Genomic DNA, 21,165 nt, shown 5'->3' with positions numbered 1-21,165 from the left:
TTCCAAGTTGGGAAGGGCCTCCATGGCCTGCCAGGCTGATTGTGTGATAAATCATGAAAGCCATGTGCTGTTTAAGGAATATAAAAGATGCCCTGGAATCCCAACTAGGAAGAAACTGGTATATGTCTGCACTCTTAGTAGTGCATGATTCTTAGTAGTGTTTGTAGTAGATTCAAGAATCTAGAACAAGATTATAGATTTAGAACTGAGAAGGACATTAGAGGTCATCAAATCTCTCCCTCTAGTTTTACAGAAAAGGAAAGCGACATCCAAGGAGGTTAAATAAACAGCGTAGTATGATAAAGGTAGCAAGGAGCAGAGCTAATTCTATAATCAATGATTTTCCATGAGTAAAATATCAGAGAATATCAGAATAAGAAGGATCTTGGAATATAGAATGTCAGAACTAGGAAGGCCTTGAGATTATTGACTGTCAAAGCTAGAAAGGGGAAATCTCAGAACAAAATCTATCAACCTGGAAGAGCCCTTGGAGCTTAAAATTCCAGAGCTAGAAAAAGTCTTAGAATTTGCTGTCAGAACTGGGAGGACCTTTAAAAATATAGCATCTCAAAGTTGGGGGGAACCTTAGAACACAGAATGAGATGGAAAGAACTTGAGAATATAGAAGCTCAGTGCTAACAAGAATCTAGGAGAGTAACATTTCAGAGATGGGAGGAACTTTAGAATATAAAATGTCAGAGCTGAAAAGAGCCTGAGAATATATGTTAAAAGTAGGAGGTAGCATAGAACACTGTCATGGCAGAAGCCTTAGTAACTATCTGCCTTTAGGACCCATCTACCTTAGCTCTTTTACTTTCTAAAGTTTCCCAGAAAGTAGTGGAACTATGACTCTGATTCCTGATCCAATTTCTTTCCACTGAACTGTTACCTGAATTTTTTTAGGGGAGAAGAAAAATAGAAATAGTAAGCTAGGGACCAATATTCCCCCCGCCACTCCCGCTTCTTCTACCACACAACACACACACACACACACACACACACACACACACTTTCTGTGAACAGGGCCAAAAGCTGCCCAGCCCAGATTTGCTTGGTTGGTCATTGAGATCAGAGAAATAGATCAATCATGAGAAGCCATCCTTCTCCAAGAGGAATTGCAGGTCTTTACCATGAGGCTCCTGTCACAAAGATAACTTCATGGTCCACTGTAAATCTGCCCTTTTGGCCTTCTTCAGGCCAAAAGATCAGAGATTGCCCTTTCTTGGCTGCTTATGACTTAAAAGAGGGGAGGGGGAAGGCAACTCATGAAATAGCTACTTTTCTTCGGACATATGGGAATTAGGGACTGGGGAGTGTCAGAATCTGCTCAAGAGATGGAGACAGAGGGTCTATGGAAAGATAGATGCATCTGCTTTTCCTCTGATTCATTTTTTTTAAGTTTTAAATTTCTTTTTAATAATAAAATTAATCTTTAATAACATAATCTCAAATGTAATTCTTTTCCTCTGTGGAACGTGTCATGTAAGTACAAAGTTAGTAAATGAATATAAAACGTGAGCTGGAATTTTAAAAAGGTAAATCTACATGTGAAAAAGAAAACCCTGTTGTCTATCTCTTTCCCATTTCAGGAGTCAGACTCCATAATTCTGGAGGGCTTCATCATTAGTAACCTCCAAATAACTTAAATGGACAAAGCAGTAAGATGTCTGCCAGCTCGTTCCTAAAGGGAACAACTCCTCTTCCTTACTAGAGTTCCCTCCAGAGAAGCTCTGAAAACACTATACAGCACTGGCAGCATAGCAGCAAACATGGTACATGATAGCACGGTATTGGATATAGAGTTTCTATTGACTTGGGCCTCCAACCTCTGCTCCATATCTGACAGTTCCAGAATCGTGCTCTGGACAACCAGGGACTGCCTGGTATCCAGTGAAGGGTCTAACAAAGCTTGTTTTATTAGCTAAGAACGGGCTGTAGCCTTTACAAGCTGAATCTCTGCAACCATTTGACTGAATTTTTTGTCCAGGTCAGAAAGCTGCTCTTGTAAACTCTCCAGACATGAAGGAACCTGCTGAGAATGGCTGAGCTGTACTTTTTTTTTTTTTTTATTCATTTTTCCAAATTATCCCCTCCCTCCCTCTACTCCCTCCCCCCGATGACAGGTAATCCCATACATTTTACATATGTTACAATATAACCTAGATACAATATATGTGTGTAAATCCCATTTTCTTGTTGCACATTAATTATTAGCTTCCGAAGGTATAAGTAACCTGGGTAGATAGACAGTAGTGCTAACAGTTTACATTCACTTCCCAGTGTTCCTTCTCTGGGTGTAGTTGTTTCTGTCCATCATTGATCAACTGGAAGTGAGTTGGCTCTTCTTTATGTTGAGGATTTCCACTTCCATCAGAATACATCCTCATACAGCATTGTTGTTGAAGTGTACAGCGATCTTCTGGTTCTTGAGCTGTACTTTCAAAGAAGCTGATGAGACATGAGACTTTCTCTAATAGATGTAGCATCTTCTTCAGCTGCAAAAGATACTCTGATTTCAGTGTGCACTAAGCTCCTAAGCTCTTCAATAAGGTCACCAAGATTCTTGTCCCACATGTTATGGCTGGAAGCTTGTTCTCTTATAACTTTCTGCAGACTCATTGGTCCAGTTTGGGATTCTAGAAGCAATGACTTGAGTTGCTGCAATCCTACGCGATTCACATAAATGGAACCAGCAACACCAATCACAGCCCCTAGACCTGAACTGACGATTGACCAATTATTTGTCTTTTCAGCTCTTGTTCACTCCTTCTCATGACTCTCCCTCACTGCTGCAGAAAAGAAGAAAAACTTCTCTCATTCTGATTCTTTGGCACTAATGTGGGCTGTTTGAAGCCTCTTCTCTTCCTGTAACAATCTGTGTTCCAGAGTTGCAAGTTCAAAGTATGGGTATCTTCCTGAGAAACTTGATCCAAATTATCCCGAATCTCTTTGAGTCTAGCCTGGTGAACTTCCAGGTCATTGCTAGCCTTTTGGACAATTCCTTGAGCCACCATGAACTCTTTCCCTGCCTCAGTCACATTCCCCTGGGCCTCTTGAATTTCATTTAGCCCAATGAATTCCTCATAATTATCCCACCAAGTTTTGGCCACAGAAGATATTCTCTTTTGGAAATTCTGCCCCACGGCTTGACCCATTTCAGTGAGTCTGTGATACAGTCTGATGGCAGTTTTTGCTGAACTTTTCCCTTTGGGCTGGAAGGACTCTGGGCTGTAGAAGGTCCTCATTCTGAGAAGTTTGCTTCTTTGGCTTCTCAGACCCTATTTCTGGGGTGAACTCATGATGTATTGCAGTGAAAAATGGTAGTAATGTCCCATCATTAGGACTGAGAATTCATGCGAGGCAGTGAGGAATGCTGGAGCACAGGAACTGAATGGGCCTCGGAGGAACCAGGAGGAACCATGTCTCTAGCTGGCTCTGACCTCTGACCCTGACGCAACAGCCATGGTTCCATTTCTAAGCTAGGAACCAATCCTTTTCCTCTGATTCTTGCTGGCATTATTTTCTATTATAGGTGAAAGGAGCGTTGACTAGAGTATCAGGAAAGAATGTTATGATTTCCTCTTCAACTGGTTCAATGAATGAATAAATCATTTATGGATTGTCAAGTACTGAGCCAAGCTTTGGGGCTATAAATATAAGTCATTTTCCTGCCCTCAAGGATTATCTAATTTAATCAGAGACAATGCACATAAGGAAGAGTAATCAGGAAGAATTATTTTGCTTCGGAAAGTATGATCAAAGAAGATTCTCTTATTTGGAACCTTTAGCATAGGCAAATCCTCACCCCACAACACATATGCCCACATGTGCACATGCACACACACACACACACACACACATACACACACACATATGGGCTTGGTACTACACACAGGAGAGAGAGGGGGGTGGGGAGGGAGGGAAGCAGGGAGATAGGAAGAGAAAGAAAGAGAGGGAGGGAAAGAAAGTCTTTGATTCTGCTCAGTGTGGCTTAATGAAAGAGTAGCATAAAGATCAACTAATCTATCATACAACCCATTTCTCAACAAGCATTGATTAGCATGTACTACATGCCAGATACTGTATACTACACACCAGGGAAAAAGAAACAAAAAGGAAAAAAACAAAACCAAAACCTACATTCAATCAAGAGAGGCAGCATGCCCAAATATAAGTAAATACAAATAAATATGAAATAGATATAACACAATTTCAAGAGGGCAACTGAGTAGTGCAGTTGAATAGAATGTTGGTCCTGAAGTCAAGAAGACATCTTCAAAAGGGGCCTCAGACACTAGCTGGGTGATGCTGGGCAGGTCACTTCACCTTGTGTGCCTCAGTTTCCTCATCTGTAAAAATAAGCAGAAGGAAATGGAAAACCACTCCATGAATCCCTGCCAAGAAAATCCAAAATGGGATCATGAAATGTCAGATGTGACTGAAACAAGCTAACCACAGAACAACAACAAATTTCAAGAGGATTGCGTGAATTCAGGTAGCAGTAGCTGAAGGGTCAGAAAAGGCATGTTTTGGGAAATTGTGTTTAAGCTCAGTTTAGAAGAACAATGGAAATTGTTTTTTTTTTTTCCCCCTGAGGTAATTAGTGTTAAGTGACTCGCCCAGAGTCACACAGCTAGTGTTAAGTATCTGAGTCCAGATTTGAATTTAGGTCCTCTGGATTTCAGTGCTAGTGATAAAAGGCAGGAGGAACTGTCTACCAGATATGGGATGGGGGTGGGGGACAGCTAGACAGGTAGTAGAGGGAATGTTGCCTATGAGGAATAGCAAGAATGTCCATTTGGTCAGACTGCATAGATTATAATGAAGAGTTATGTACATTCAGCCTAGAAAGGTTGGTTGGAGTTTGTTTTTTCAGCACAGGGGAATAAGAGGCAATACAGAGCCACCGACATGTCTTAAGCATGGGAATGATGTAGTCAGCCTTGTACTTTTGGAATAATTGAATCCAGAGAAATGCAGGGAAACTTTTATGAATGAATACAGAGAAAAATAAGCAGGGGATAGAGCAACCACAATAAAGTCAAAGAGAATATTGAAGGACTCCCAAACATTGACCTGAGTTCTGCATTGGTCAGTTTCTGGAAGAAGCTGTACAACCTCTGAATGACTGCCCTTCATTCCTGCTGTTCCAGGTTCTAGTCTTAGATGGAAGACTATGAATTTAGATGGAAGGCCCACCCAAGTCAGACCTTGATGGAAGGCCCACCCCACTCAGGCCTTGACCAAGACAGTAACTGTGATTCCAGAAGATGTCCAGGAAACAAAGGACACAAATATAGAAGCAAGACATGTCTTTAAGAATTTCCATTTTACACTGCCAGATGTCGACAATAGGGCATCCATTGCCAGATGTGAACAACGCATTGATCTCTTGTGTTTAATTGTACTTGTTATAAGGGAGGAGTGTATGATTGTATAGGGGAGAGGGTCTTCGGAAAGTGGTAATGATGTAATTTTTAAATTTTTCAAAATTTTAAAATTACATCAAAATTACATAACAAAAACAAAACTTCTTCAGATAGAGGAGGGAGGGGAGAGGAAAGAAGCCACATTGCATAGCAAAAGAATTATATCTAAGATAAGGGTATCTGGATTTGAACCTGAGAGCAAACATTTTATAAGCTGTGAAATCTACCAATAAATAATTTGGCCTCTCAGCCTCAGTTTTCTCATCTGTAAAATGAGGATAGAAATACTTACAAATTCTATTGTTCGGGTTTATGGTGAAGAAAGTGCTTTGCAAAAATGAAAGCACCATACTTATGTGAGATGCAATTATTATTAAACCTTTGATCTGAGGTGCTACTCTCAGAATTCTTTTTTTCCTTTGCTCAGCCCTTAAGTCTTTAGAAATTGGATTGTGAGACAACAATAACAACAATAATATCTTATATTCACTTGGCAGATTTCTTTTTTAAAGCCCTTTAACATATTATATGGCTCTGAGATTTATGGCCTGATAACTCAGAATAAGTAGGGCAGGGCGATCATCATTATCTCCATTTTACAGATAAAGAGATCTGAGATAAGGAAACTGAGGCTGAAATGGAAAATGGCTTTACAGGTGGTATAGCTAGGACTTGAACCCAAGTCTTCCTTGACTACTCCTGTAGCCCTTCTCCCACTACATTGCACAATCTCTTCATTGTAGAGAGAAGGGCTTTCTCTCCTAGTCTCTCATCCTCCTTGGGTTGGGGAAGGATCAGCTCTTTCTACAGTTGTTATATGTTGCCATATCTTTTTCTATCTATATCTATAAAGAATTTCAGAGCTAGGAGAAGCCTTAAAACAGAGAGAATTGGAGCTCAGAGGCATTTTAGAGTAGAAAATCATAGAGATATAATTTATATATCTATATAAATATATAATATATAGAGATATATGCTATTTAATCTCTGTGCGAATTTGAGCAAGTAATGCCTCCTCTTTGGACTTCAATGACTTGATATTTGAAATGCAAGGATTGGATTAGATTATCCCCATCTCTAAATTCTATCCTAAATCTTTAATCTATTAGTCTGTCAATGAATAAACATTATTAAGTGCCTACCAGGTGCTAGACTTTGTGTTAAGTGTAAGGGATGCAAAAAAAAAAAAAAAAAGCAAAAGCCCCTAAAAAGCTCATAAGATGATCTATTAGATGTTTCTTTACCCATCAACACAATTAAGTGAAACTCTAATTGTGGTATTCTTGGTATGGATATCAGAGAGAGAGAGAGAGAGAGAGAGAGAGAGAGAGAGAGAGAGAGAGAGAGAGAGAGAGAGAGAGAGAGAGAGAAAGAAAGAGAGAGAGAAAGAGAGAGAGAAAGAGAGAGAGAGAGAAAGAGAGAGAAAGAAAGAAAGAAAGAGAGAGAGAGAGAGAGAGAGAGAGAGAGAGAGAGAGAGAGAGAGAGAGAGAAGGAAAAGAGAAGAAGGAGAGGGAGGAGGAGAAGAAGAAAGAAGAAGGAGGAGGAGGAGGGAGGCAGGGAAAAGGAGAGGGACAGAAATAGAGAGACAAATGGACAGACTGATAGAAATGAAGACAGAGAGATCTTTTGAACATTCTGGAACCTTTAAATCATATACACAGGCAGTCACCCATTTCATCTATGTATGAAGCCTGGTCTGCTTTTCCTTTGCTATTCCCATGATGATCCTCCCTTTGAACAATATGTAAAATGCTGTGTAATGTGAATGAGTATTTGAGCTGTTCCCCTTACTAGCAGGAGACTATGACCACTTTGGTCCTTGTCCCTGCCCTCTCCAGCCTGACCTTGCTTAGTGGACAACTCAATTAATATGTCCTGGTTATTTGAGCGTGTGCTAAGACAGAAGAGGCTGCTCCTTGGGGAGTGGCTGGTCTTGCTCTATCTCCCTGATAGTTTGACCCTCACCCAAGCTAAGTCATTTACAGACCTGTTGAATGAGGCTTTCATTTGGGTGACCTCCAGGGTCATCTGTTTTCAGAGCATGAAATATGGCCCCTGTGAAGTGCCCAGGAGCACAGAGATAACCTTCATTGAGGAGCTCTTGCAGGCCAATGAGCCGGGACTAATGATGATTGGGGCTTGTTCTTCAGAGACAAAATTTATTGGACTGCTGACCACTTTGGGCCTGGGTAGGAAAGTTAACTCTTTGTGGGATCACAGAATCATAGTATTTCAGAGTTAGAGGTGACTTCAATGGTCATCTAGTTCCAAGTCATACATAAATGGATGAATGGACATTTGTTAAAGGTTTACTATGTGCTGAGCACATGAAAACAAATCTCCACAATGTGCCCAATAAGTGGTCAACCAACTTTTGTTTAATGGCTTTCAATGAGCCTCAAAACCCAATCTCTCCCTAGACCCACTTTGAGATAGAAGTCAAGTTTTCTTAGCATCATCTAAATCTTATTGTTGTTGTTCGGTTGTTTTAGTCATGTTCAACTTTTTGTGACACCATTTTGGGGTTTTCTTGGAAAAGATAATGGAACAGTTTTTCACTTTTTTCTTGTCATTTTACAGATGAGGAAACTGAGGCAAAGTTCAGTGACTTGTAAAGAATCATGCAGCTTATATGTGTCTGAGACCAGATTTGAACTCATGCAGATGAGTCTTCCTGATTCCAAGCTCAGTGCTCTATCTTCTGTACCACCTAGATCCTTCCAAGTCTAAACTTGCCTCTTTGTAATATATACTCATTATTCCTAGTTCTATCCTCTGGGCCAAGTTGGATGGGTCTAATTCCTCTTCCACAGAACAGCCTCTTTAATATTTGAACACATATCTCAGCCTTCACCTCAGCTTTCCTAGAGCATTGTCTTCTTCAGGTTCAAAATCCTAGTTTTTTCCATGAATCTTCATATAACATGAACTTAGGGCTGTCCCCCATTTTAGTTGTTCTTCCCAGGTTGCTCTCTGGTTTATCAGTGTCTTTTCTAGGAAAGGAATTAGAAGAATTAAGTAAATACTCTCAATATGGTCTGTTTATGGCCAAGTATCATGGAGTTATTATCTCCTCATTCCTAAAAGATCTGCCTTTTTTAAGGCAATCTAATAGCTCATTGGATTTCTTGGTTGTTAGATCACTGTTGACTCACATTGACTTTGAAATTCAAGAAAAACTCCATATTTTTTCAGATAAACTTCTATGTAATCTCTCTGCTATTGTCCTTGGAGCAACTCAGTTCCTGAAACCTAGCTGGAAAAAAAAAAAAAAAAAACTTTACAATTTGCCTTTATTTAATATTCTCTACTCTGAAGTCTCTTTTAGTCTTGGCTTTCTATTCTGAGGTCCCCCTCAGCTTTGATATTCACAATTTTAAGGCCCCTTCCAACTCTGATATTCTCTATTCTAGGGCCAGTCCAGCTCTAGCACTCTTTGCTCTAAGGGTTCTCCCAATATAGTTTATCTTCTAAGACCCCTTCTAGTTCTAATAGTTTATTTTCCAAAGTTCCTTCTAGCTCTGATATTCTCTGCTATAAGATGTCTTAATTGATTAATTAATCAACAGCATTTATGTGTCAGGTGCTATTCTAAACATTGAGGACACAAAGGAGAAGAAAAAACAGGAGTTTACATTCAAATGTATCAGATAACAAATGCATGTGCATATGCACATATACATCTTATACATTGAAGATGTAAAGAATGGAATGGGAAATTGAATTATTCAATTCTATCGCTATTTAAAATAAGTAATAGCAAGTAAGTGAATAAAGCCAAGTCCAATCCATCAATCAGATCTCAGATTAAATGTTAAAAATTTTTGAAATATGTAGTGATCATATCTGACAAGAAACTTATTCCATTTGATCAAAGAACATCCTGAGTCATTAGGACTTCTAGGTGGTACAGTGGATAGAGCATCAGGCCCAGAACCAGAAAGACTTATCTTCCTGAATTCAAATCTGGTTTCAGACACTTACTAGTTGTGTGATCAGGTGGGGTCATGAAGGACTAAAATGACTAAATAGGAAGTCCTATAAAAAAGAATTAAGAATGATGAAGTTGTAACAAGTGTGGCTTTCCTGGGAAACCCTTGAGAAAGAACTGCCTAGAGAAAGAAGAAGCCTCTGCTTTGACCTCATCCATGTCTCCTTCTTACCCTCCTTCCACCGCTTCTTTGGTCACGGCACTTGTCACTTCTTATCAGTGCCATCCTCCTGCAACAGCCATGGCTGTTGGGAGTGTCAACATCAAGAGACAAGAACAAATTGGACAAAAACTCATAGTGCTTAAGGGGAAGTTCCTGAGCATCCTAGGATTGGAAAAAGAGGACCTAGAATAAGTAGGGGCTGAAAGTTACCCTTTGGCCATTTCTTCTTCCTAATCTTAAGCTCTGGACTCTGTGTGTTCTTATGGGAAAGTATATCACAGCTGGTTTTTTTTTTTTTTTTGAGGGGGGGAGGAAAGGATATTTAATATTAACTCTTTTTATCATGAAACCTCCATAAATTCCCTTTTCTTAAAGTTAAATATGATTGATTAAAATTATTCTCAATTGATGATCTTGAGCAAGAAGTTGGACAGGAGGAAAAGTGTCCCTGTGGACCTGAGAGGATTTAGGCCAAAATCATTTGTCAAGACTCCTTAGGTATAGCTCTATAATTCTAAGGGGAAGATGTAGCCTTGTTCTGGGACCTGAAACTCATCTGTGAGATTAGGAATTATGTAAGCATTCTTAAAGTTAATGCCTCCAAATGAGTATAAAAAGAAACATAAAGGGAGTAGAAAGTAACCTTAAACAAAAGATCTAGTCTTCAGAAGTAACAGGAAAGATCTGTTATAGTAAACAGTGTTTAAGTTGAATCATATAGGAAGTCAGGGATACTAGAAGTCAAGGTGATAAGGTAGAACATTCCAAGTACAGGAGACACACAAAGGCTAGGAAGTCCCTATTAGCTCTGACATTCTGGTCCTGATTTTGCTAGTGAGGTTGTATGACTTTGGGAAATTTCTTTTCCCTTAATGGGCTGAAGTTTCTCCATCTCTGACATTCTCTGTTCTAAGACCATTACTGGTCTTACATTCCCTATTCTAAATGCCCTTCCCAGCACCAACATTCTCACTTATAAGGCAAATTTTTTCCAGCTTTGACATTCCCTATTCTAAGACCCTTCCCAGTTCTGACACTCCATGTCCTAAGGTCTCTGATATTCCCTGTTCTAAAGTCCCTTTCAGCTCTGATATCCCCTGTTCTAAGGTCCCTCCCAGCCCTAACATTCCTTGTTCTAAGGATCCTCTCATCTCTGCCACACTATGGTCCTTATGGGAAATGCCCCAGAGCAGGATTCTTTCCTTGTGTCTCTTCTCCTGAGTTGGCCATTTAAGTTCTGATGAAACAGTTGTCCTCTCTCTACCCACACAGCCTGATCATCCAGTCTAGCTGAGCTACTGGTGTCTCCCAGAAGCCTTGGGACCTAGTGGTTGAATGCTTACAGCTCCTTGGCAAGGAGCTACTTTCTGCTTTTTAAAATGGCTTGTGGAGTACCCAATTTCCTTCCTGATTCTTTTCCTTTCACTTTTAAGACCAGCAGGAATTCCAGGGAAATTCAAGCCATATGTTCAGGAATCATTTATACTTAAATCCTGACCGTCCTGTGGTGGTTTTAAAGAGCTATTTGATGTCCAAAACACCATATGAGGATTTTTTAAATAAGCTTTTTAAAGTCTCTTTTTACTCACAGTTGTGTTTTGCCAATAGTAAGTGAATTCAAACATGATGTAAGTCTGGGAGGTTATCTAGTGGGTCACAATGTGAATGGGGGTGGATTTCTTCTCAGCTTCTCAATAGCAGAATCTCTGAAGTGGCTCAGACTTCAAGGTCATCTAGTACAAGGGGAGCACCTGACTGGGCATCCAGCTACTCTAGCCGATCCCCACTAAAGAGATGTCTAAGCTCTAAGGGCAGTCAGTCAATCAATCTATATTTATTAAGCTCTTATGTGCCAAACATGTGGTAAGTGCTAAAAATACAAATAGAAGCAAAAAGATGATTCCTGTCCTCAAGGAGTTGACATGCTAATGGGGAAGGCAACATGTAACACAAGAAGATGAAAAGGCAGTGGGAGCAGGAGATGGTGCCCAGCTTGGAGGCATGATGGAGAAATCCAGATGAGAGCAGCCAGTTAAGAGATGGAGAACTGGAGACTTTTACCTTTCAATCAAAAAGGAAGGACTATGGGGAGCAGAGTGTAGTGATGAGGCCAAAATGATCTTTCAGGATGAAGAGGAAGAGGCAAGCTACTATTTCCCAAGATGGTCCATTCCACTTTTGGATAGCTCCAATTACTAGGAAGTTTTTTTTTTTTTTCTGGAAGTAGATTTGAACCTATTTTTTCCTACTGGTCCCTCTTGTTCCTTAGTCTGTCTTCTAGTGCCAAGTACCCAAAGTAATCTCTCTTCCATATGACAGCTCTTCAAATACTCCAATGTACCTATCTTGTTGCCCCATGAGTCTTCTCTTTTCTGGGCTAAACATTCACAATTCCTTCAACTAATCTTTGGGTGAAACAAAGCAGCTGTAGTTCTAAAGTCCTTTACTCAATTCCATTCAAAAGAAAAATGTTTATTAAGTGCCCACTATATTCTAGGCACAGAGGTCTAGATCCAGAGGAAGAAGGAAAGGAAAAAAGGAAGGGAGGAGAGGAAGACAGGAAGAAGAAAAGAAGGAAGGAAGGAAGGAAGGAAGGAAGGAAGGAAAGAAGGAAGGAAGGAAGGAAGGAAGGAAGGAAGGAAGGAAGGAAGGAAGGAAGGAAGGAAGGAAGGAAGGAAGGAAGGAAGGAAGGAAGGAAGGAAGGAAGGAAGGAAGGAAGGAAGAGAGGGAGGGAGGGCGAAAAATAGGGAGAGAGGAAATAAAAAAATAAAGGAGGAAGAAAGGATGAGGAGAGGAGGAGGGAGGAAAAATGTGTGTTTGGGAATGCATTGTATGCACACATGCATACATACATTCCACTTATCTTTAAGTCAACAATCCTTTTAAACTATCCTTTACATCAATACCAAAATAATTTTCCTTAATTATGATTATTATGTATATGCTTTATGGTTTATTGTATATAACTTAACTGTATTTTGTAATCTTTCACTGGAATATAAGCTCCCTGAAGGCATGGGTTTTCTTTGGTTTTTTATCTCTCATTGCTTAGCAAAATACCTACCAGATAATTGATGTTTTATAAATCCTTATGGAATTGAATTTTTGGTCATATATAGATCCAACTATGGTGTTCCTTTCTTCAAACATTTTTCCATGACTCCTTTTCTTTCAAATCATGTTTCTATTATCTAGTGTGATTGCTTCTCTGGCCAAGAAACAGAAGCACATTATCCCTACTCTCCCAACATCTCCAAAAACAAGATCAAACCCAGAAGATAAATAAATCCCTTTAAACTGCTTCCTGGAGAATAAGAAACTGATCTGGGAGGAATAAAAGAGAAATGAAGAAGAGACAAAAGCAAAGAAGATGGCAAAGAACTGAAGAAAGAGAGATCAGCCCTGGTATGAAGAATTGGTTCTAAGATACCTTGGAGAAAAAGTTGTCCAAGGATTCTTAACCTGGGATTCCCAGACTTCTAAGGGATCAATAAATAAATTTCAAGGGGTCTGTGAATTTGGATGAATATAAATTTACAGCTTTCTTGCAACATAATTGTTTTCCTGGGGAATCTTGTGAATTTTATTTTGTGCATTTAAAAACATGATTCTAAGAAAGGGCCCATCTTCTCCACTAAATGGTGGAAATTGTCTATGACCTAAAAAGTATTTAGTTTTTGTTACCCATTTTATTAATGTTTTAGACAAGAAAAAAGGAAACCAGTAAAAGAGCAGTAGTTTACCCAAGATTCCACTCAAGCAAATAGCTGATCAGGGATTTGGTTCTTTTGATGTTCTTTTTCTCATTTCTTATTTCATTCTTAATTACCACCTCTCAAACCAAACATTCAAGTAAACAAAAAGAAAATCTCCAAGCCGTGGTTTTTTTTAAAGATCAAACTAATATAATTAAAAGTTTGAGCTCCAGATTATTTACAATCTACTTCTCCAATGTGTATATAAACTTTATAAAGTAACAATAACAACAAAAAGGCCACTTTGCTACCATATCTCCTGCTGATCTTTTTTTCTTCTGTTTTTCCCCTTAAGAATATGTGTGGCCTATTATTATTGTTACCTGATCCAATCCAATAAGGCTTTATTAAGAAGCTGCTCTGAGCATGGCCCTGTGGTCGACTCCAGCATTATTTCTCATATAGGCATGAAGCAGCATGGCCTAGCCGCTAAAGAGTTGGGGTCAGCATCAGAAAGACTTGGATTTGAGTCTCACATTTGGCATGTACTGGCTGAATGATTGGTTATGTCATTTATGTCTTTCTGATTCATAATCTTTTCATTTATAAATTGAAGCATTAGACTCAAGGGATCCCTTTAGTTCTAAATGTGTGATCTGTAGATCACAATGAATGATCCAGAGAACTGGCCTTGGAGTCTAGAAAATCTCCCTCTTATATAGACTGAGTGACCCTAAATAATGATATCAAAATATACTCATCAAAAACTGTTAAATATGTAAATGTTTATATATATATATGAGTGTATGTGTATGTTTGTATAAATACATATATGCATGTGTGATGTATATATATAATTTTGTAAGACCAGTTCTTAACCTGAGTTCTATAACATATGTTTATATAAATATAATTTATATAAATGTAAGTATGCATATATAAGCATAAATATGTATATGAATGTGTATAAATATACACACATACATATATGTACATATATATATATATAATTTTCTAAGATTTCTAAATTTTCTATAACTTAAACAGAACTCAGATGAAGAACTCTGGATCTTAAAAAAATTTCCTAGGATACTGAGTTCTTAACATGGGTTCTATAAACTCTTTGAATACATTCTTTTGGTAAGTGTTTTACATTTTGATATAATTAGTTTATTCTATAATCCTAAATATTGTAATCTATGCATATAAAAACATTATCCTGAGAGGGAGTCCATAAACCTCATCAGACTGCCAGAGGCATCCAGGACACACCAAAAGTTTAAGAAGTCCCAGTCTTGCTAAGCACCAGAGTACAAGGGAAGACAAAAACAACGGAGCAACAACAACAAAAAACAAAAAGCATCAGAAGCATGGAGAAAATAGCAAGAGTAGAAACACACAGAGAGAGGGAGAGTAGAGAAAGCTTAAAGGGAAAGTCACTGACTTGGAAGGAAGAAAGTCAGAGGTGCAAGGAGAGGTCAGGAAGAAAAGAAGAGGATTCCCAAATTACAGTGACAAGGCCTGCGATCTCCAGCAAAGTGATTAGCCTCTGAGACAGGATCCAGCCTTGGCTCACTGATATAGGGTGAGAGGTCACCAGCTGGCTGATAAGGGGAAGATCCTAAAATCTTCTCTCAGTGTGTAGAAACTCAGCAAGGGGGATGGGGGAGGGGGAGCAGAGTAGACCCAGGACAGAAAAAGAAGAGAATCCCAGAAAGAGCCCTGGAAAGTCAGTACTTCCCCCTACTTCTTACAAGCCAAATGCCCACAGTGGGGCAGGAGTTCACCAGAGTCAGCACAACAAGCTAGGGAAAGCAACCAGAGAACCACAAACAGAGGTTTGTGGACCCTCTCCCATCTTTCTGAAAGTTCGTTTTCAGGTCTTTCCAGTGTAGGAATTTGAAACAAGGGGGGTTATGGTTGAATTCAGAGTCATAGAAACAGTGATGTGCAGAGAACTAAATTTGGATTCAGAGTTGAATAAACCTTTTACCTTCTGGAAGGGTTTTCAAACCAAAGAGAGGCTGTGGCAAGAAAGTATAGATTTGGGAGGGATCTTCTGCTCTTTAGGGCCCCTGCAGAGTCAACATGATTAGTTTTAAAGGCCTTTCTATTCTAAGGTTTTCCTCAGAAGTGACTTTCTATCCTCTTTGATTCCCCTGACCATCTATAGTCTGAGGTCCCCTTTCTCTGCCTGTCACATCTTATCCCTTAGTAATACCATCACTCAGTTGAAATTGATCTCATCAGTTACCAATGATCACGTAAGTACCAAATATTACCTGTTCTCAGTCCTCAGTCTCTGCAGCTCTTGGTACCATTGATCACTCTCACTTCCTGGATACTCTCTCCTTTGTGGGTTTCTCTCTCTCTCTCTCTCTTTCTTTCTCTCTCTCTCTCTCTCTCTCTCTCTCTCTCTCTCTTTCTCTCTCTCTCTCTCTCTCTCTCTCTTTCTCTCTCTCTCTCTCTCTCTCTCTCTCTCTCTCTCTCTCTTTCTCTCTCTTTCTCTCTCTCTCTCTCTCTCTCTCTCTCTCTCTCTCTCTCTCTCTCTCTCTCTCTCTCTCTCTCTCTCTCTCTCTCTCTCTCTCCATTGATTTCCATTTTAATTGGTCCCAGCTCTGACACAGAATGGAATTGGAATCATTACAGAAATTACTCAGAATTACACTTTGCATTCCAGCAAGACAACTTTCCATGAAACATTATAGATAATAGACTTGGAGGACTGAGGGACTTATCTTGTCCAAACCCTAACTTATGTGTGTGTATGTGTATGTTTTCAATTTTAATAGCTTTTTATTTTTCCAAATACATGCAAAGATAGTTTTCAACATTCACCTTGCAAAACTTTATGCTGCATATTTTTCCCCCTCCCTCCTCACCCTACCTCCCCTAGAAAACAAGTAATCCAATATAGGTTAAACACATGCAATTCTTCTAAACCTATTTTCACATTTATCATGCTAAACAAGAAAAGGCAGATCAAAAAGAAAAAAAAAGAGAACAAAACAAGCAAGAAAACAACAACAAAAAAGTGTGTAGCTTCTCTCTTGCTTCTTTTCCTTTCTATATAACCAATCATTCTCAGTCTCCATTGTTGGATCATACATCTCACTAACTCTGAGCCAAGTCTCACTGGCTTTTCCTCTCTTTATATATACTCTCACATTTATGAACTCATCAGCTTCCATGAGTTTAATGATCATCTCTATGAAAATGACTCCCAGATCCAGTACTATTGAAGAGTCAGAAGGGGACCACAGCAGAAGATAAATTAACTTTTAAAAACCAGCCTTCATGAGGTCAGTATAAAATCTCTCTGATGTTGATTGATAGTTTGCACATATACACATATGAAATATGGCTCTTTGAAAAGTTATATTATAAGAGGATTACAAAAAGCAGCTGCCAAGAAGCTTGCCAACCCTCCCCCCACCTCCCATTTTACAGATGTGGGGCAGCATGATAGAGTGATGATAAACTGGCCTAGGAGTCTGAAAAATCTGAGTTCAAATCTCATCTCTGATACTTCAGAATTGTGTAATCCTGGACAGGTAAATCACTTTTCCTCCCTAAGTCTATTACCTCATTTATAAAAAGGAAAATGATCCATTAAGTCACATAGTATTCCATAGGAGTAACAAAGTTTCTTTGAAGTGACCCAGAGCATAGAGGATCAGGCTTGGAGTCAGGAAGACTCATTTTTGTGAGTTCAAATACGGTTTCAGACTTTTTTGTGAGCTGGTGATCCTGGGAAAGTTATTTAACCACTTTTGCCTCAGTTTCCTCATCTATAAAATGAGTTGTAGAAAGAATGGCAAACAACCCCAGTATCTCTTCCAAGAAAACCCCAATGGGGTCACAAAGAATCAGGCATGTTTGAAAGGGCTAAATGATAAAAAGAACAAAATCATGTCTAAAATTTATAGTCCTTAAAAAGTAGTTTAAAACATGGAGAGGTTATAATTAACTCACTCAAGATCATACAACCAATATATGTCTGAGGCAGGATTTGAACTCAGGACTTAGTGATTGGCTTTACTCCCTAACCTGATGTTGAAGACACAAACCTTAAAAGAAGAGTCATGTCCAAGATCCCAGAGCTAGGTCTTGAACGCAGATCTTTAATCCACTTTAGACCAAATAGCTACTTTCCAGGAGACTGAGAATTTCACCTGGGATCCAAATATCTGTCCTCCAATTTCCCAAAAACAAAGGAAAAAGAAAATGTATTTATATTCTGTTCCCTGCAGAATGTTTTGTTTTGTTTTGTTTTTTAATTATCATGTCTGGGGTAGCTAGATGGCACAGTGGATAGAGAACTAACTCTGAAATCAGGAGAATCTGAATTCAACTCCAACCTCAGATAATTATTAGCTGTGTGACCTTGGGCAAATCAATTAATTTTAATTACATCAAAATTTTTATTAGGCTTACTAGGTGCTAGGTACTGTGCTAAGTGCTTTGGATTAAAAAAAAAAGAGGAGATAATACTTCCTCTCAAGAAACTCACAATCTAATGGGGGAGACAACATGCAAACAATCATGTTTAAACAAGCTATAAACAGGATATATTGTAATTAATCAATGGAGAGAAAACCCTTGAATAAGGGGAGATTGGGAAAGGTTTCCTGTAGAAAGGAAGATTTCAGCAGGGACTTGACAGAAAACAGGGAAGCCCAAAGGTGAGAGATGAGGAAAGAAAGAATTCAGGGCATGAGACACAGCCAGTGAAAATGCCTGGAGTCTGGAGATGGGGTGTCTTGTTCAAAGAATAGCCAGAAAAAGGCCAATATCTCTGGATCAAAGAATATTGGGAGACAGGGAAGGAAGGATGTAGTGTAAGGTGGAATAAGACTGGAAAAGCAGGGAGCAGGCTGTGAGGGTTTTGAATGCCAAATAGAGGATTTTAGATTAGATCCTGAAAATAATAAGCAGCATTGGAGTTTACTAAGTAAGAGTGAGAGACTTTAGGAAGAACATTTTGGTTTCTGAGTGAAGGGAATGGATCAAAGTGGGGAAAGACTTGAGGCAAAGCAGCCCAGCAGAGTGGTTCTGGGTGTCAGAGGAGAGAAGGGACCATAATCCAGAGATATCACAAAGGGAAAATTGATAGGTCCTGACAACAGATTAGATACGGACAGTTAAGGATAATGCCTGGGTTTTGAGGTCGCAGGACTGAGACAATGTTGTTTCTTTCAGTAGTAATAGTGAAGCTAGGAAAGGGAAAATGTTTGGAGGACATGGAAAGTTAACAAACTCAATTTTGAACATAGTGGGTTTACGATGTCTATGGAACATCCAGATTAAGATACATACTATACAAGAATGGAGGTCAGCAGAGAGGTTAGGCCCCCTAGGGAGCACCCTCTTCCCTTTTCCTGTTCTATCTCTGAAACAGTCATCCCATCAATGATTACCCAAAATCACTTCCCTGGCTAGCACCACTCCCCTATACATATTGTCTTAGAATATAAGTTTCTTGAAGTCAGGGCCCATCCTGTTCTTATTACAACTAACTCATAGCATGATATCTGCCACAGAGTAACCACTAAATAAATGAGTTTCCATTCCATTCCGGAGTTATCCATAGGGCAGTTCCTGGCCTTTTGTCCTCATCTCCTTGAAGGAAAAAAAAAGATGAAAAACAAAGATTTTAAGCTTGCTTAACAGAACCCCTGGATCTTAATGAGGCTGTCCTGGTGAGTTCTGCTTTTTGTCATCTTCAAAAAGCCTTTATTAAGCCCCTGTGTGCCCATTACACTGTGCTAGGTGTTTATTATAAAGGATGAGCTCCATCAGGAATCACTTACTGAACAAGAAACGTATTGGAATGTTGTGGAAAGAGTATCAGATATGAAACAAAGTTTGGGATTCAAAAGATGTGGGTTCAAATCCCATTTCTAAGACTGGCTTAATGGACCTAAAGCAAAAAAAAAGCTTTGCCATTTTCTTCATCAGAACCTGTGTGGCCTTTGATAAGACACTTTATTCCTCAAAGCCTTGGTTATCCTCTCATTGGGCCCTATAAAATGAGGGGGTTAGATTAGACTAAAGTTTCTTAGCTTGGAGTCTATAGACATTCAAAGGTTACTAGACTAGAGTTAATACACTACAATGAACTGAGATGGGAAAAATTCATCTTTATTTTTACTAACCTAACTGAAATCGAGTATTTTCTTCAATTATGAATGTATTCAACAAATATTCTTCTGAGAAGGGGCCCGCATGTTTTCTCAGACAACCAATGGGATCTTTGACAAGGCACAGTGGATAGAGTACTAAGCCTAGAATCAAAACGACTTGAATTCAAATCTGGCTGCAAATATTTGCTATCTGTGGGGTTCTGAGAAAATCACTTAAATCTTGTTTACCTCAGTTTCCTCAAAGGTAAAATGGAGATAATAATAGCATCTAATGTCAGGGTTAATATGAAACTTAATTGAGATAATAATTGTAAAGCTCTTAGCACAGTGCCTGGAACATTGTAAGCACTGTGCACATATTATTAGTATTACTAGGTAGGTAGGGAACAATCATTTATTAATCACCTGCTGTGTGCCAAACACTGTACAAAGTACTTTAGGATAAGAGCACCTACCTCCAGCCTGGATGTGAGGGTCAAATGAGAAAATTGTAAAGTACTTAGCCCAGTGCCTGGCACATAGTAGGTACTATATTAATGTTAACTGTTATTATTGACACAAAAAAAGGTTAAGAATTCCTGGACTAGATGACTTAGAAGACTCTGGAGTCCAGGATTCAAATTTTGACTTATGTTTACTGAATATATGAACTCATTTTCCTTCCTCTAAAATAAGGGAAATAAACTAGGAGGGCTTGAAGGTATCTTCTAGTTGTAGAGGGATAATCCTACAACTTACTATGCTTTGTAAATCCCCATTTAAACTATATGGTAGCCTTGTCCTCAAAAAGGTCACATTCTAAAGCAGGAACCTAAGGCTTAAGCTGGATTGGTTTGCCATTTCTTTCTCCAATAAATCACCTTTCATCAGAACTCTCCACGATGATCTCTCCATCTTGATTGACCCTACAGGACATAGCTCAGAGCTCCACAAGCCCTCAGCTCCAATAAGGCAACAATCTAGGAGCAAAAGCACAAATCAAACCAAGACAAATCAAAACTACTATTTCTAAAATTCCTTAGGATTTACAAAGGACTTTCTTTTGCAATCCTGTGCTACAAGGCGGTACAAGATTGGGCAACCCAATAATGAGAAAATAAATAAATAAATAATTCGATAAATGAAAAAATTGAGGTTTTGATAGACTTAGTGACTTGTCCAATAATCACAGAATGAGAAGTTGTCTGAGGTGATATTTGAGCCCAGGTCTCCTGATTCTAAGTCCACGCCGCATGGAATGGGCGTGAAATAGGAAGAGCATTGAATTTGACATCAAGAGGACTTGGGTTTGAGTCCTCTATTTCTTCCATCACTTTGGACTAATCTTTTAACCTCTCTGAGCCTCAGTTTCCCTTTCTTTAAAAATGACTAGGGGAACTCAGATTTCTTTATCTCCAAAATCTCTAACCCTAAGATCCAAAAGAGGGGGAGTTTGACCACAGAATACTGGCCACAGAATCAACACCACTTAGGCTGAAGTCCTCCCTAAGGGTTGGGTGACCTAAATATTTCAGTGCCCCTAGACAATTCTCTGAAGATTATAGGTTTTAAAAAAAGGTGCTGGTATGTACTGGTAGGGGAGTTCCTCATCAAGAAATCCTAGGGAAATTATAGATTTGATTAAAAAAAAAAAACTAGGACAAAAGTAAAAGTGAGAGGGGGTGTTGTTTGATTACGACATTTACATAGTGCTTTAAGATTTGCAAATATTCCTTTTTATCCTCATGATATGGAAAAGAAT

The 21,165-nt window shown here is 39.0% G+C and overlaps 1 pseudogene; it reads right to left on the bottom strand.

Moving 5' to 3' along the window:
- LOC141544182 (mitochondrial potassium channel-like) overlaps positions 1-3,179 on the bottom strand; it is a 28,468-nt pseudogene extending 25,289 nt beyond the window's left edge.
- Positions 3,180-21,165: the final 17,986 nt, after the last annotated feature.

Source organism: Sminthopsis crassicaudata, chromosome 1, assembly GCF_048593235.1.
Source record: "Sminthopsis crassicaudata isolate SCR6 chromosome 1, ASM4859323v1, whole genome shotgun sequence".
Classification (NCBI taxonomy): Eukaryota; Metazoa; Chordata; class Mammalia; order Dasyuromorphia; family Dasyuridae; genus Sminthopsis; species Sminthopsis crassicaudata.
This window is presented reverse-complemented; position numbering and strand designations above follow the sequence as displayed.